This window comes from Mus caroli, chromosome 19 (assembly GCF_900094665.2).
Source record: "Mus caroli chromosome 19, CAROLI_EIJ_v1.1, whole genome shotgun sequence".
In the NCBI taxonomy this organism is placed as follows: Eukaryota; Metazoa; Chordata; class Mammalia; order Rodentia; family Muridae; genus Mus; species Mus caroli.
Window position 1 is genome coordinate 34,948,728 of NC_034588.1, and position 13,909 is coordinate 34,962,636.

The following is a 13,909-nucleotide window of genomic DNA, read 5'->3' on the forward strand; positions in this document are numbered from 1 at the left end:
AAACAAAAAAAAAAAAAAAAAGAGAGAGAGAGAGAGAGAGAGAGAACAGCTCTCAAAATCTACCGAAGCCAGTGGTTAGTCTATGAACTTTATACTCCGTTAAAATAACTCCAAAGAAAAATGATATTCACAACACTTCGGAATAGCAAGCTTTCATGGGACAGAAAATGATATGTGTATTCCAAAAGGGATGAGGAAGGAAGGGCTTCAAAGGGGGAAAAAAAGGGAGTAATTTGTAAAGATTTTGAAAACTGGATTCACTCATTTTGGAGAACTCAAGCAGAAGTTAGTGTCAGTTCGTGCATGAAGTGACACCTCTGGGCAAGCACTTTGTCCAGAGCATCTTGTTTGAGTGGTTACAATCTTAGAAAATGCTGAAGATAACCTTTGTTATCCATAGATACCAGTTAAGCAAAAGCAGGGGGCGCCTGAGATTTTGAAAGAGTTCTTGTGTGGTGCCTGTAGAAAGCTCTTGTAATAGTACTTACCTTAGACATGACTGCCCACTGATGGTTGTATCTAGGTCCAACAAGAAGGACTTCATGCTATGGTCATCAACTGAGCTTTCATAGCATTAGGGACCATCACGAGATACGCTCTTTATACCCCCAGGCTAGTGCTTCACTGCTGTGACCAACGCCTGAGAGAAACCATTTTAAAGGAGCAAAGATTACTTTTGGCTTATGGTCAGGTAGTTTCACTGGCAGACTCGGGGCACTCATGAGGCAGAAATCCATGGCAGATGGGTTTGGTAGAACAGTGTTGTCATCTCATGGCAGCCAGGGGGGAAGCCAGGACTCAGAGACAAGGGACAAGAGATTAGATACTTTGTCAAAGGCTTATCCCTAATGATGCATTTCCTCCTTATGAGGTCATAGGATTATGAATCTGTGGATTAATTACTGATTGTTCCAGAGTCCTCAGGATATAATTAGCTTCCAGTGATTAGAACCACCAGCTGGGGACCAGACCTTCACCACATGAGCCTTTTGCAGGGCCCTTCACATCCAAACCATAACACAGAGTGGCTGCCCCCTATTCCACAGTGGCCCTATTCCATAACCATGCTTGGAAGAAACAATTAGAGATTATCAATTAGATCAATAGAGACATTGGCCCCATTTGGGACAATCAGATTCACTCCTGGAAGTCAGGTCTGATGGCTACGAAATTAGTAATTTTCAGGGTGCAGATGGAACTGAGTGCTCTCTCTCTCTCCCTCTCTCTTTCATATATATATATATGATGGGTTTGGTAGAACAGTGTTGTCATCTCATGGCAGCCAGTGGGGAAGCCAGGACTCAGAGACAAGGGACAAGAGATTAGATACTTTGTCAAAGGCTTTATCCCTAATGATGCATTTCCTCCTTATGAGGTCATAGGATTATGAATCTGTGGATTAATTACTGATTGTTCTAATTGTTCCAGAGTCCTCAGGATATAATTAGCTTCCTGTGTGATATATATATATATATATATATATATATATATATATGTGTGTGTGTGTGTGATATATATATATATATGTGATATATATATGTGTGATATATATATATATATCACACACAGGGGTGAGGAGAGGGAGAGAGAGGGAGAGAGATGGGGTTAGGGGTAAGAGACTTTTCCCAAAGAATAAAGCCGTAAAGAGAGGCAGCCTGAAGAGTCAGGGATAGCTAGTGTTCCTGTGGACCTGAGAGGAGTCCAAGGTCACCTTAACTCATGACATTTCCTCAGACACCCAGCTATGTTCCTGCCCTCGGATTGGGAGGTGCGTTCTGCATTTTCCTAAACCCTCCATGACCTCTTTCCTTTCTGACACGAGTTCAAGTGAATCTCTTTGCTCGCCAGAGTTGAAAGATCATACAATGAATAGCTGTGTTTGTTTGCTTCCTAGTGGAGCAGCCCAAGCAGCTACATGCCCAAGCAGTGAGATTACAACTCGCCAGGCCAGCTAAAATAATCTGATCTTTAACAGGCATGCTATGACTCAGCAGTTTTCTCTCCCCACCCCTGCCTCCAAACCTCTGCAAAGTCCTGGGAAATCTCAGAAAATTACTTCCCTCTCCACATTCCCTTGTACAGTTTCAGAGCGCACACAAGCAAGTCATCTAACACCAGGATTTGCTGGAAGACTGACCAAGCCTCTACCTGCCCCAGACTGCTAGCTAGTGAGGGACACAGGCCATTAAGCAAAAACTTCTAATTCCCTTTCAAAGCTGTCTAGACATGGGGAGGACATTATAGAGGCACAGGGTAGGATACTTCTAGTCAAGGGAGTGGAAAAGAAAGTTATTTCTCAATAGAGAAAGAGAGAATCCATCAAAGTCAGGACATATGTGATGTTCACTATGTGCCCTATGTTGTTTTAAGCTATATACATGTATATCATATATATACACTTATAGCACACATGCTAATTCAACCCTCACACATCTAAATGCCTCTTTGTTCTAAATTAACAAGTGTCTACAATATGTAACTAGTATTGGTGGATCTGAGCTTCAAACTCATATTAATATCGAATGTTTGTTTATTGTTTGTTTATTACACAGTGGGTAAAGTACACAACGCTTATCCACCCCTCACATCCTCATAGAGGTTACTTTAATTTCCAAACTGTAAATATCTTTAGGCTTTGAAATGTGCATTTAGTATGACCCAACTTTGTTCACGGGGTCAATGTCAAGAGGGCTAAAAAGAAAATTTCCAGGCCATGAGACCACGTTATCATACTCCAGAAAATAATGAGCGGCCTCCGGATTCTTTATTATCTGCAGTGACCTCTACACTTTGCAGAGCAAGAAAAACAAACGGATCATTTCAAGGTTGTGCCAGCTGCCAACTGCAATTACCCCATTAGGGGTCAGTCCAGAAGAGGGTTGCTGGGTAACATGAAGTTTGCTTACATGAAATGTTCCCTTTTGGTAAAAATCTCTCCACAAAGGTTTTTATTCCCATATTTTAAAAGTCGATTTTGTAATTTCATCAGAAAATATTTAGTTTATTTAGTTACTTTAGCTAACCAAATGTAAAGCTGCAGTTACTTATAAAGAGATCATCACTGGCTGTTCTGTGCTTGCTTTTAATCAGAAAAAAAAAAAAAAAAAAAAAAAAGGGTGTGTGTGTGCCACCATGTGCTGTGTGAAGGCCAGAGGACAACTTTCAGACTTGGTTTTATTCTACTCTGCTCGACGTCTCTCTCGTTTCTCCTCTTTGCTGTGTTGTATTCTAGGCTAGCTTGCCTGTGAGCTTTTGGGCAAGTCTCCCGTCTCTACCTTCCATAGCGGCAAAGTGGTGAGATGACAGCTGTGTGTTCACACACCAAGTTTTTTCATGTGGACCCTGGGGACAAACGTAGGTCACTAGGCTTTCTTGGCAAATACTTTTACTTACCCAATAATTTCTCTGGTTATAGTTCATGTTTTTGAGACAGGGTCTTGATACATAGCCTAGGCTAGCCCAGAACTCTTGATACCCCTGTCTCAGATTTCTGAGTGCTGAGGATAGAAAGGAATGCACCCACATCTAGCTACCGGTTTGAGTTTGTTACTGGGTTATTTTCTTCCCTTCCTGTGTCCCTTCTATTCACCACTGCAGCCATCTCGGTGATTTTCTGCTTATTTGTTTCTGGAGACTCTGCAGTGTTTAAGTAAGAGCTACTAAGTACACTGCCTTGTGCTCATGGACTTGCAGATAAGCAATGAGCCGTATTGATGCCACTCACCTCCCTGGATAGCAATTATGCAGTTGTCACTGGGGCTCTTTCCCATATCTCTAGCCTTCCTCCCCTCCTTTGCATGTGACAAGACTGTATCTTCCACCTGTCTCAACGATTCCTGTCATCACATGACTTGCTTTAGCTACTAAAACATGAGGAATGGTGTGAATGTATTAAGAAGAAAGCACACATAAATTCTAATAACAGTGACAGTAATTGCTTTATTTCTTCCTCCTGTATGTAGTCGCGTGTTCTATCTGCATGTACACCTGCATGCCAGAATTACAGATGCTTTTGAGTCACCATGTGGGAATTGAACTCAGGACCTCTGGGAAAGCAGCCATCTCTTAACCACTGAGCCATCTCTTCAGCCATCTTCTCATTTCTTAGTGGGAAATATCAAGTGGTGATTAAGCTGTAGGGAGATAGACACGCGTATACTGATGCTGGAGGGGATCTGAAATGGCGTAGACACTTTGGGAAACATTGGATGGATCCACAGTGAATTAAATGTGTGGAGATGCACACCTTTGACCCCAGCACTTGGGAGGCAGAGGCAGGAGGATCACTGTGAGTGCCAGGCCAGCCTGGGTAGACTAAGACGATGTCTCCAGAAAGGAACTGTCATGGAAGCCAGCAGTTCTGCTCCGGCGTGTACACCTGAAAGAGAAAATATGCATTCACTACAACACAAGTATTCATAGCATCCTCAGCTGCAATCTGCCAAGTACAGGAAGACTGTTATCTATAAGCTGATTAGTGGGTAAGTAAAATGATGTATATAAAATGAGATAGTATTTGACCATCAACGAGAACAAAGTACAGATATATGCCACAACACAGATGAATGTCGACAATGTTACACTAGTGAAGAAGTTAGACACAGAAGGACATTAATATGTAAGTCCGTTCATATGAAATGCTCAGAAGAGGGAAAGCCGATAGCTAGCTGTGTGCTGCTAGGGGAAGTAGGGTAGGTGTGACTGCGCAGTAAGGAGGGTATTTCCATCTGGGGTTATAAAGGTTTTCTGACTCCTCATAGTGGTGATTGTATTCTATAACTGTGAACACAATTAATTCCACTAAATTATAGTTACACTTTGTTAAGAACAACTTAGTGTATACTATAATGTATTACATCATACATCTTTTTTTAAAAAAATATGTGTGTGTTCATGAGCACACAGTTCTTCAGAGTAATCACAGACACACATGTTGATAAGTAGCATTCATCAGCCAGACTGACAGCAGTCTGAACAACACGCAAACTTTTCTGCTAAGTCATTTATCACAGCAGTATGACCTAGCCCATCCCTGCTGTAAATTATTGTATTGGATTTGGTTCACCGAGCCTTTTCTTATGCCCCCTTTGTACCAGATAGTGGGAAAATAGAGAATAAGCCTCAAGCTACTTATAAACTACCAGAGGAAGTAAACATATAAATCAAAAGATGTTCTCCAGTGTGATGGCAACATAATAGAAGTAGATTATAAGTTATAGTGAAATCACATAATAGAGGCGATTATGAGTTACACAGGGAACACATAATAGAGTAGATTATATGTTCATTATGGAGGAGACACATAATAGAGGGGAAAGTATATAATAGAGTTGAATTATGAGTCACACTGGCTCAACTGGCAAAGTCCATGCTAAAAACCCGGAGAATCTACCCAAGAAGGCTAAACTTGAATTTTTGTTTGTGTTTTGTTTTTTTTTTTTGGTTTTTCTTTAATCAAAAGAAGTATAAAAAATTGCCAGGTAGAAAAAAGGAATTCACTTAAGGTTGGTGGCAGAGCTTGACCCCTGTGCAACGAGAAAGGCTCAGTGTGTGGGGGAAATGTCAATCATTTGATAACAGGATGTGGGAGATGAGACCAGAGAGGTTAGCAAGGACCTAGATTGTGGACAAAATCTTGTTGCCAGTTCTGTTTCTGTTCACTCCATCCACAAGAAGTAAACACAAATACAGAATGCTAGCCTATAGTACATTGCAAAACTGGGCACATTGTAGTCCATGACAACAGTTAGAGGATGCCTTTGACTACTGTGGGTAACAGTGAACATGGATGGCACTTGTCAGGGTTACTATTGCTGTGATGAAACACCACCATCCAAAGCAACTTGAAAAAAAAAAACAAAAAAAAAACAGTTTATTCTGCTTAGGCTTCCTCATCACTTCATCACTGAAGGAAGTCAAGGCAGAACTTCAAGTAGGGCAGGAACCTGGAGGCAGGAGCTGATTCGGAGACTGCAGAGGGGTGCTGCTTGCTGGCTTGCTCTTCATAGCTTGCTCAGCCTGCTTCCTTTTAAAACCCAGAACCACCAGCCCAGAGATGGCACTGCCCACGATGGGCTGAGCCTTTCCCCAGTACTGATTAAGAAGATGCCCTGCAGGACTTTCTACAGCCTAATCTTATGGAGACATTTTCTCGAGTGAGGTTCCTCCTCTCGGAGGGCTATAGCTTGTGTCAGGTTGACAGAACATTCGCCAGCATTGTACTTAAGCTAAGAATCAGGATACTCAGAACCATATTCTCAGGCATGTTTTAGAAGACAAAGCAGTATGAAAAAAATGAGTGTCAGATCAGAAAGATCTGGACATGGAGGGGGAAGAAAGGATTTAAAATGGCTCCTAGCCTGAGTGATTGATAGGGCTAGGGACAGCCTGGCTTCCCGGTATTATAAGCCTGTTGATGGCTCTGCTAGTGTATTTGATAGATATTTAAAATTGAGGTGCTCACATGTCATTCTAGGAGGGGACTGCATAGAATTAACGATGTGGGGGTTATTCGCTGATAGATGGGATAATTAAAGCCTTAAAGCCCAGCGGGTGGAGAGCTGAGAGACAATAAGTAAGAAATTAAAAGCGCTGAGGGCATTTAAGGGGAATGCACTGGAAGGTAGGCCTCTGGGGAATAGTATTGACATTTCTTTGATGCCTAAAGGGATCTTGTCAACTGACTGAGCACTGAAAGTCTTTGAAAGAGTGACTCTTTAATCTGTCTAAAGGCTCCAGAAGGGCACCTCTGAGAATCCCAGGGGAGTGGTCCCTGGTACAGGCTCACACTTTTTGTTAAAATTGAATGTTTAGAAGATTATACTATTTATGTAGTTTTAAGAAACCTCTAGTTATCTCAGACATTAAAGTATATTGTCATTACTTATTTGTCTTCCTGCCTTTCTAACTGGGCTGTGAAATTCTTAAATGTTGTTTTATAAACAAACAAACAAACAAACAAACAAACAAACAAAAAACCCAAGCCATTCAATTTTTCCAAAAAAGACTCAGGAGACAGGTTCTGAGGTGAAAACTGGTTAGCAGAGAAAGCTCCCAGCTGACCTTCCTACTTCACCGACATCCCAGAAGGATTTTCTCATATTCACTCCCTGTTGGCTAGTTACTTGTTCCACCTCTTGACCTAGGGTTGACTTTATTTAGCTCTTGGGTTAAGAATGTGTGCTAGGGCTGAGCCACACCACAATGAGATTTTTCCAGTTCACAATTTTAGGGTTTACAATGTGATCAAATTTTCTAATATTCTATAACATTTAAAGGCCTCTAGTCTTTACATCTGACTTGGTTTTGACACATAGTAAACACACAGGTGACATGTATAAATATGTAAGTTTTAGAGTTCAGTCTGGATAGAGACTGTGATAACCGTTTTGGAACTCAGGCTCTTTCTTTCTTTCTTTCTTTCTTTCTTTCTTTCTTTCTTTCTTTCTTTCTTTCTTTCTTTCACCCTCTCTCTCTATCCCTTCCTTCCTTCCTTCCTTCCTTCCTTTCTTTCTTTCTTTCTTTCTTTCTTTCTTTCTTTCTTTCTTTCTTTCTTTCTTTCTTTCTTTCTTTGGAGTTGAGTACACTATGGCTGTCTTCAGATACACCAGAAGAGGGCATCATATCCAATTACAGATGGTTGGGAGCCACCATGTGGTTACTGGGAATTGAACTTGGGACCTCTGGAAGAGCAGTCAGTGCTCTAACTACTGAGCCATCTCTCCAGCCCAGACCCAGTGTTTCCAAGGTTCTGATATATATGTGTGTGTGTGTGTGTGTGTGTGTGTGTGTGTGTGTGTGTGTGTGTGTATAGCCTCCCTTGAGGAAATGCCTCCATGGGATCCAGCTGTAAGGCATTTTCTCAAGGGGTCGGGGAGGGCCCACTGTGGGTGGTACCTTCCTTGGGTTGGTAGTCCTGGGTTCTATAAGAAAGCAAGCTAAGCAAGCCAGGGGAAGCAAGCCAGTAAGAAACATCCCTCCATGGCCTCTATATCAGCTCCTGCTTCCTGACCTGCTTGAGTTCCAGTCCTGACTTCCTTTGGTGATGAACAGCAATGTGGAAGTGTAAGCTGAATAACCCTTTCCTTTACAACTTGCCTCTTGGTCATGATGTTTGTGCAGGAATAGAAACCCTGACAAAGACATATATAATTCTAACTATGGCAGTGTCCTTCATACTAGTCATTACTAATCATGTATAAACTATGCTAGAATGTAGTATCATTCAGCAAATGGCATGAATCAAACAGAACCCAGTTAGACAAATTCCACAAATATTGGTGGAAGAAGTCACATAAAAGCATGCTCTGTTAATCCATTTTGTGCCGCCATAACTGAAAACTCAAGACTGAATACCTCTTTGAAGAATAGAATTTGTTTTACAGTTCTGAAGGTCCCTAAGGTCCAAGGTCAAAGGGAGGGATTTCTTGCTGCCTCACCCCATGACAGAAGACAGAAGGGCAAGAGGGCACATGCATTGGAGGCACAGGGGACGGCGACTAACTCATCTTTCTTAGGAACCTATTCTTGCAGCGACGAATGCACTCCAGGTTAATGACATTAACCTACTCAGAGCTGGTCAATTGTAGGCCAGCTCATTTCTTAAAGATCCCATCTCTCAACACTGCAACATTGAGGATTGCATTTCCAATTGTGGGGTTCAGGAAATTTCCATACCAACCACGAATACACCAATCTCAGTTAAGCAAGAAAAGTTTATTGAACACATACCATAATACTGGACGTCCAGGTCCACGAGAAGGAAAAGCCTAATTGTGGCACCAGTCTGCTCTCAGGGTAGACTTTTTATAGGGAAAACCAGGTTCAAAAGTTTAAAGGGCAAGGAGGGGAGCAGATGGCTCACTAGGCAAAGTATTATCAGCTAACCTTTAAGCTGCTTGGTCCTGGGTAAGGCAAGGGAGGTGGTGGATGGGTGGCAAACAGGGGAATTTCAGAAGATTCAGATAACAGAGCATGAGTATTATAATCACAACATTTTGGCTTACTAGTAGCATTCTTCAGTGTTACCCACAAAAATCACAGTGAGCTCTGCATAACTGCAGGAAGGGCTGCCCTGTGGTTAGCTCTGACCCAAGATATTTTAGACATAACAGTTGATACAGACCTTTGATTTGATGGGTCCCACATAAACCTTTGTGGAATGTCTTAAGATTAATTAGCAAACCTCATACTGCCCATTCAGAGCATAGAGAACAAAACAGGGTGTGTGGTCAGCATGTCCTTGAGCCAAGTCACTTCTCTGTGTCAGTGACTGGCAGGCATGTTACAGCAACAATGTGAATTAGCTGGCAGGCATGGAACAAAATGGCTACAGCTATAGGGGTTGGGGGTCTGGCCAATACATAATATCAACTTCTGAGGGCACACTCAAAGCATAGCAGATGAAAACTACATAAACACTTGAGGTTTAGATAAGCAGGTAAGCATAGTTTAGAAGTCTGGAGAGCTTATCTTTGGAGGGTATAGTGAAGAGCCAACCATGGAGTGGCCATTTTGAGAACTATTCTCTGCTTCTTTCTCTCTCTCTCTTTTAAGATTTATTTATTTATTTATTTATTTATTTTATGTATGTGAGTACACCATTGCTTTCTTCAGACATACTAGAAGAAGGCATCAGATCCCATTGCAGATGGTTGTGAGTCACCATGTGGTTGCTGGGAATTGAACTCAGGATCTCTGGAAGAGCAGTCAATACCCCTTAACCACTGAGCCATCCCTCCAGCCCCTATTCTGTCTCTTGATCTGGGTCATATTGACATGAGCATGCTCAGTGAGTGAGCTTTCTTTGAGCTGTCCATTTCCATGGTTTCGGCAGTAGTTGAAACTACACCATCAAATACTGGATTTCAGAAGGCATTGGAGGCTTGGTTGATTTATAGGCTAAAGACCCAGTATTGCCTGGGTGGATGGTGTATCTTGATGGTCCATACTTGGCTGATAATATAGCAAATAGATAAATGGAATCAAGAAACCATTGGTAAATGACTTATATATAATTATGGATCTTGTTAGTATTGTTATACAATTGTTTTTCTTCATTTCATAGCATTCTACTCCAAGAAGAGTGAGGTTTCTCAGAGATACCACAACCCTAATGCAAGCCACGGAGTATCACGATTGTAGCAATAGCTGGCAAAGCATGCTGCCAGCTCAGTGGTCTCAGAGTTAAAGCCAAAAGATCAGGTGAAAGAAATTGCTCTAATGAGGTGCTGCTCTCAAAAGCCTGAAATCCTGTTAATGCTCTGCCTGAGAAGCAGGGGGAAACTGTCCAGACCACCCACTGAAGCATCTAAAGTCTTGAATTCTAAACCCATCTCTGCACCTCCCTTTTAGTGTGACTGTAAGAGTTGACATCTCTAAGCTTCACTTTCCCCATCTGTAAGTTGAAGATAAAACACACACCTTAAAGAAAAAGAGCACTTGCATCTGGTGTTGGAAATGAATCCTCTCATCTTCTTAGCCGCTAGATAGTTTTCTTCTTCTATTTTCTATAGGAGAAAACAAGATGGGGAAGGGGGAGGCTCAGATGGGAGTCATCACTCTCCTGAAGCCACAGGGCTGGTTAGTGGGACAGACGAACGGGACTCCAGAGCCTGGCTTTTAACAATTACTGAACTGCCTGGTTAAATTCCCCGGGGGTCAATGAACCGTTGCACCTAATTGTGTGTGGCATATTTGGAGCATTTCATAAACGTTAATGATTAAAAGGAGAACAGAGTGGAACCCAGATATCTGACCATAACAAATCTGAGGTTAACAGGGATCATCTCTGAGCATGCCCAGTCTCCAAGCATAAATAAGTTCACAGAGGAAGGTAAAGGTTCCCGGGGTGTTAGGAATAATTTATGTACATAGGAGCCACGGTTCTCAGGAACAGATTGGAGAGAGAGAGGACCTACAAAGAAACGCGCAACAAGGTCTGCAGGGTGCCCTCTGCCCAGGAGACTGCAGGGGTGCAGCCCTCTGACTCATTGCTGAACACACAGGCCAGGAGAGCTCTCCAGCCACACATACCCCGACCCCTGTCTCCCAGGCCAGTTTGTCAAGCTTGGAGCAGAGAGCCGAGGTCTGGATCCTGTGGTCTGCGTGAGAGTAGGCAATGCCAAGGCCAGTGAGAGGTCATCTGTGAGAGGTTGGGACCCTGTCTCGTTCGTCTCCCATTTCATCTCTGTTGTCTAGTGTAAACACTTAGATGTTAGCCGGATCTGCTACATTTTTTAAAATGGGATGAAGATAAATACATCACGATCTAGAAGGGAAATGGACATAAATATTTCAGATGGAACACAGGACTTCAAAGAAACCTCCAAAGTCTTACAAGAGCCGTACACTCTGTCTCCAGAGAGTAAAACTGTAGAACCCCGAGTTCATATGTTTTTTTTTTTTGTTTTTTTTGTTGTTTTTTTTTTTGGTTTTTTGAGACAGGGTTTCTNTTTATAGCTCTGGCTGTCCTGGAGCTCACTTTGTAAACCAGGCTGGCCTTGAACTCAGAAATCCGCCTGCCTCTGCCTCCCGAGTGCTGGGACTAAAGGCGTGCGCCACCACGCCCGGCTCATATGTTTTACTACTGGTAATATTTAGCTACAAAACTCTGAAAGGCTGGGAAGACACTAAACCAGGGTTTCTCTCCTCTCTTAGCTTTTCTGTCTCTGGTGCTCATCGTTAGATCCTAAGCCAGCTCAGGCTGCTGCCCAGGTCATGTTCATTTACAGCTGAGTCTCTCCCCTCCCTCACAGCTGATTTTCACACAGCTCCCAGGCTAATATACTCTCCTCAGTCCCATTTGTCACCCAGCAATCAGAGACAGCCTGGCTGCCAGCACTGTATAAAGGATCCATCAATCACATGACATAGACCCTCTCTCCTTCTTCTGAGAAGGGACATTACCACCCCACTAGGCCACATGGGCCTGAACTCTCCTTAGAGTTCCCATCATGTCTGACTGTCTGTCTGTTTATAGTGTTAATTACCCTCTGAATAAATCTTATTCAACAGGACAGTCTGTCTCAGTGTCTTCTAAATCCAAAATGTTTTTCTCTTCTCTGTAGTTAGGAGCCAGAACTGAAGCGTGGCCAAGGCTGGAGCTAAGGATCATAGATCGCTCATGTGTCTTGGTGGGGATGTAGACCCAAGTTAACTGCAACTATGGCTCTAGGTTCCCATGGAGCCTTTTGCTAATGTTCTCTTTGGATTAGTTTGAGATAGAGTCTCCCAGTGTAGCCCAGGATGCCTCCCAGTGTAGCCCAGGGTGCTCTGTGACTCCCCATCCTCCTGCCTCAGGTTCTCTCATACGGGAATTGCAGGTGTGTGGCTCCTGCCTGGCTACACTGCTGCTACATTAGCTGACTCCCACATAGTCTCAGAAGGGGTTTCTCTGGGAAGTTTTACCCTTTTAAGGGTAGTTGGTGTATGGGGTGGGGTGGTAGAGTTCTATTCGCTTGACTAACATGCAAAAAGCCCTGGGTTTGATCCCTAGCACTGCATAAACCAAGAGTAGATAGAGGGAAAAGGACTGGAAGTTCTTGGCTACACAAAGACCTCAAGGGCAATCTGAGCTATATGAGACCCTGTCTCAAAAATTACTCATTAAATAATTACAAAACTAAAAAAATAGACATTCCCATAATGGTTACAATTTTCACCATTTTGAATACAGAGCTCGGTGGTATTTATTTACATTATCACTGCTGTCTCTCCACAGAACTCCCATCTACCTAAAGTGAAACCACACCCACCAAGCACTATTCCCCATCCCTCCCCACCCCACCCCACACCCTGGCAACCACAATTATACTTCCCATCCCTATGAATCTGATTAGGCTAGGCCCTTCTAACAAGTAAAGTCATACAATTTTGTCCCTTGGGTTTGATTTATTTCATTTGCATAAAATTATTAAGATTTATCCATGTTGTAACTGTGAATGCTGAATAATATTCTCTTATATGGAGTGTATCATATTTGCTTTATCTATCGGTGGGCCTTTGCGTTGTATTCACCTTTTGTCTTTGTTGATGATGCATCTGTGAACCAGGATACAAACAACATACAAACAGGTTTGCTCAGGTCCCTGCGCCATGAAATTTCTGGAGCATGCGGTGATTCTCATTGGAATTTTTTGTTAAGCTACACCTAGAGTCTTCTTTACTTCTGACATTTCCGGAGCTAGTTACCTATTTGAGCGATATAATTTTGCCTATCAAGTATATTCGTGTATATTCATCCTAAGCAGCCTCTCTCTTGCCTGTCCCTTCCTTAGTAACAAGGTTATTTCAAAACATGATCTTAATGTTCCACTCCACTAATTTTTTTCAAAACAGAAACATTAGGCTTCACTCTTTGGAACAAATTGCTGTTTCCCAAGTTCTGGTGTGTATTTATACTTAAATTGATAAGAATCGATACTTTCATGTCAAGTGTAGGGGAAACAATCTGTGACATCAATATTAAGGTGGTCTGGGGACATTAAGCTGTTTGGGGGCGGGGGAGGGGCATGCCCATAGTCCCAGCTACTCAGGATGAAGGCTTGGGGTAGATGAGTTTCAGACCAGTCTGGGCAACATAGTGCGATTATCACCAGTCTTAGGGTCACAGTCTGGGCCGGTAACAAGCCAGGTTTAGATAACTTTATTCAAGTCAGTTAAAAGAGCCAAATTAGAAAAGAAAAACAGAAAAAGGATATTTATTCAATGTAGCCATTTAGGAAAGAGGGACAAAGAAATCCAGCCCCTTTTAAGTCCATCTTCAAGGCTCCTACATGAGTATACATTTAAAAACAACAACAACAACAACAAAAAGCAGTCTAGCCAAGGTGTGATTCCCTGACCCCACTACCCACAGATTCAAATCTCTCTTTCTTTTTTTTTTTTTTTTTTTTTTTTTTTTTTTTTT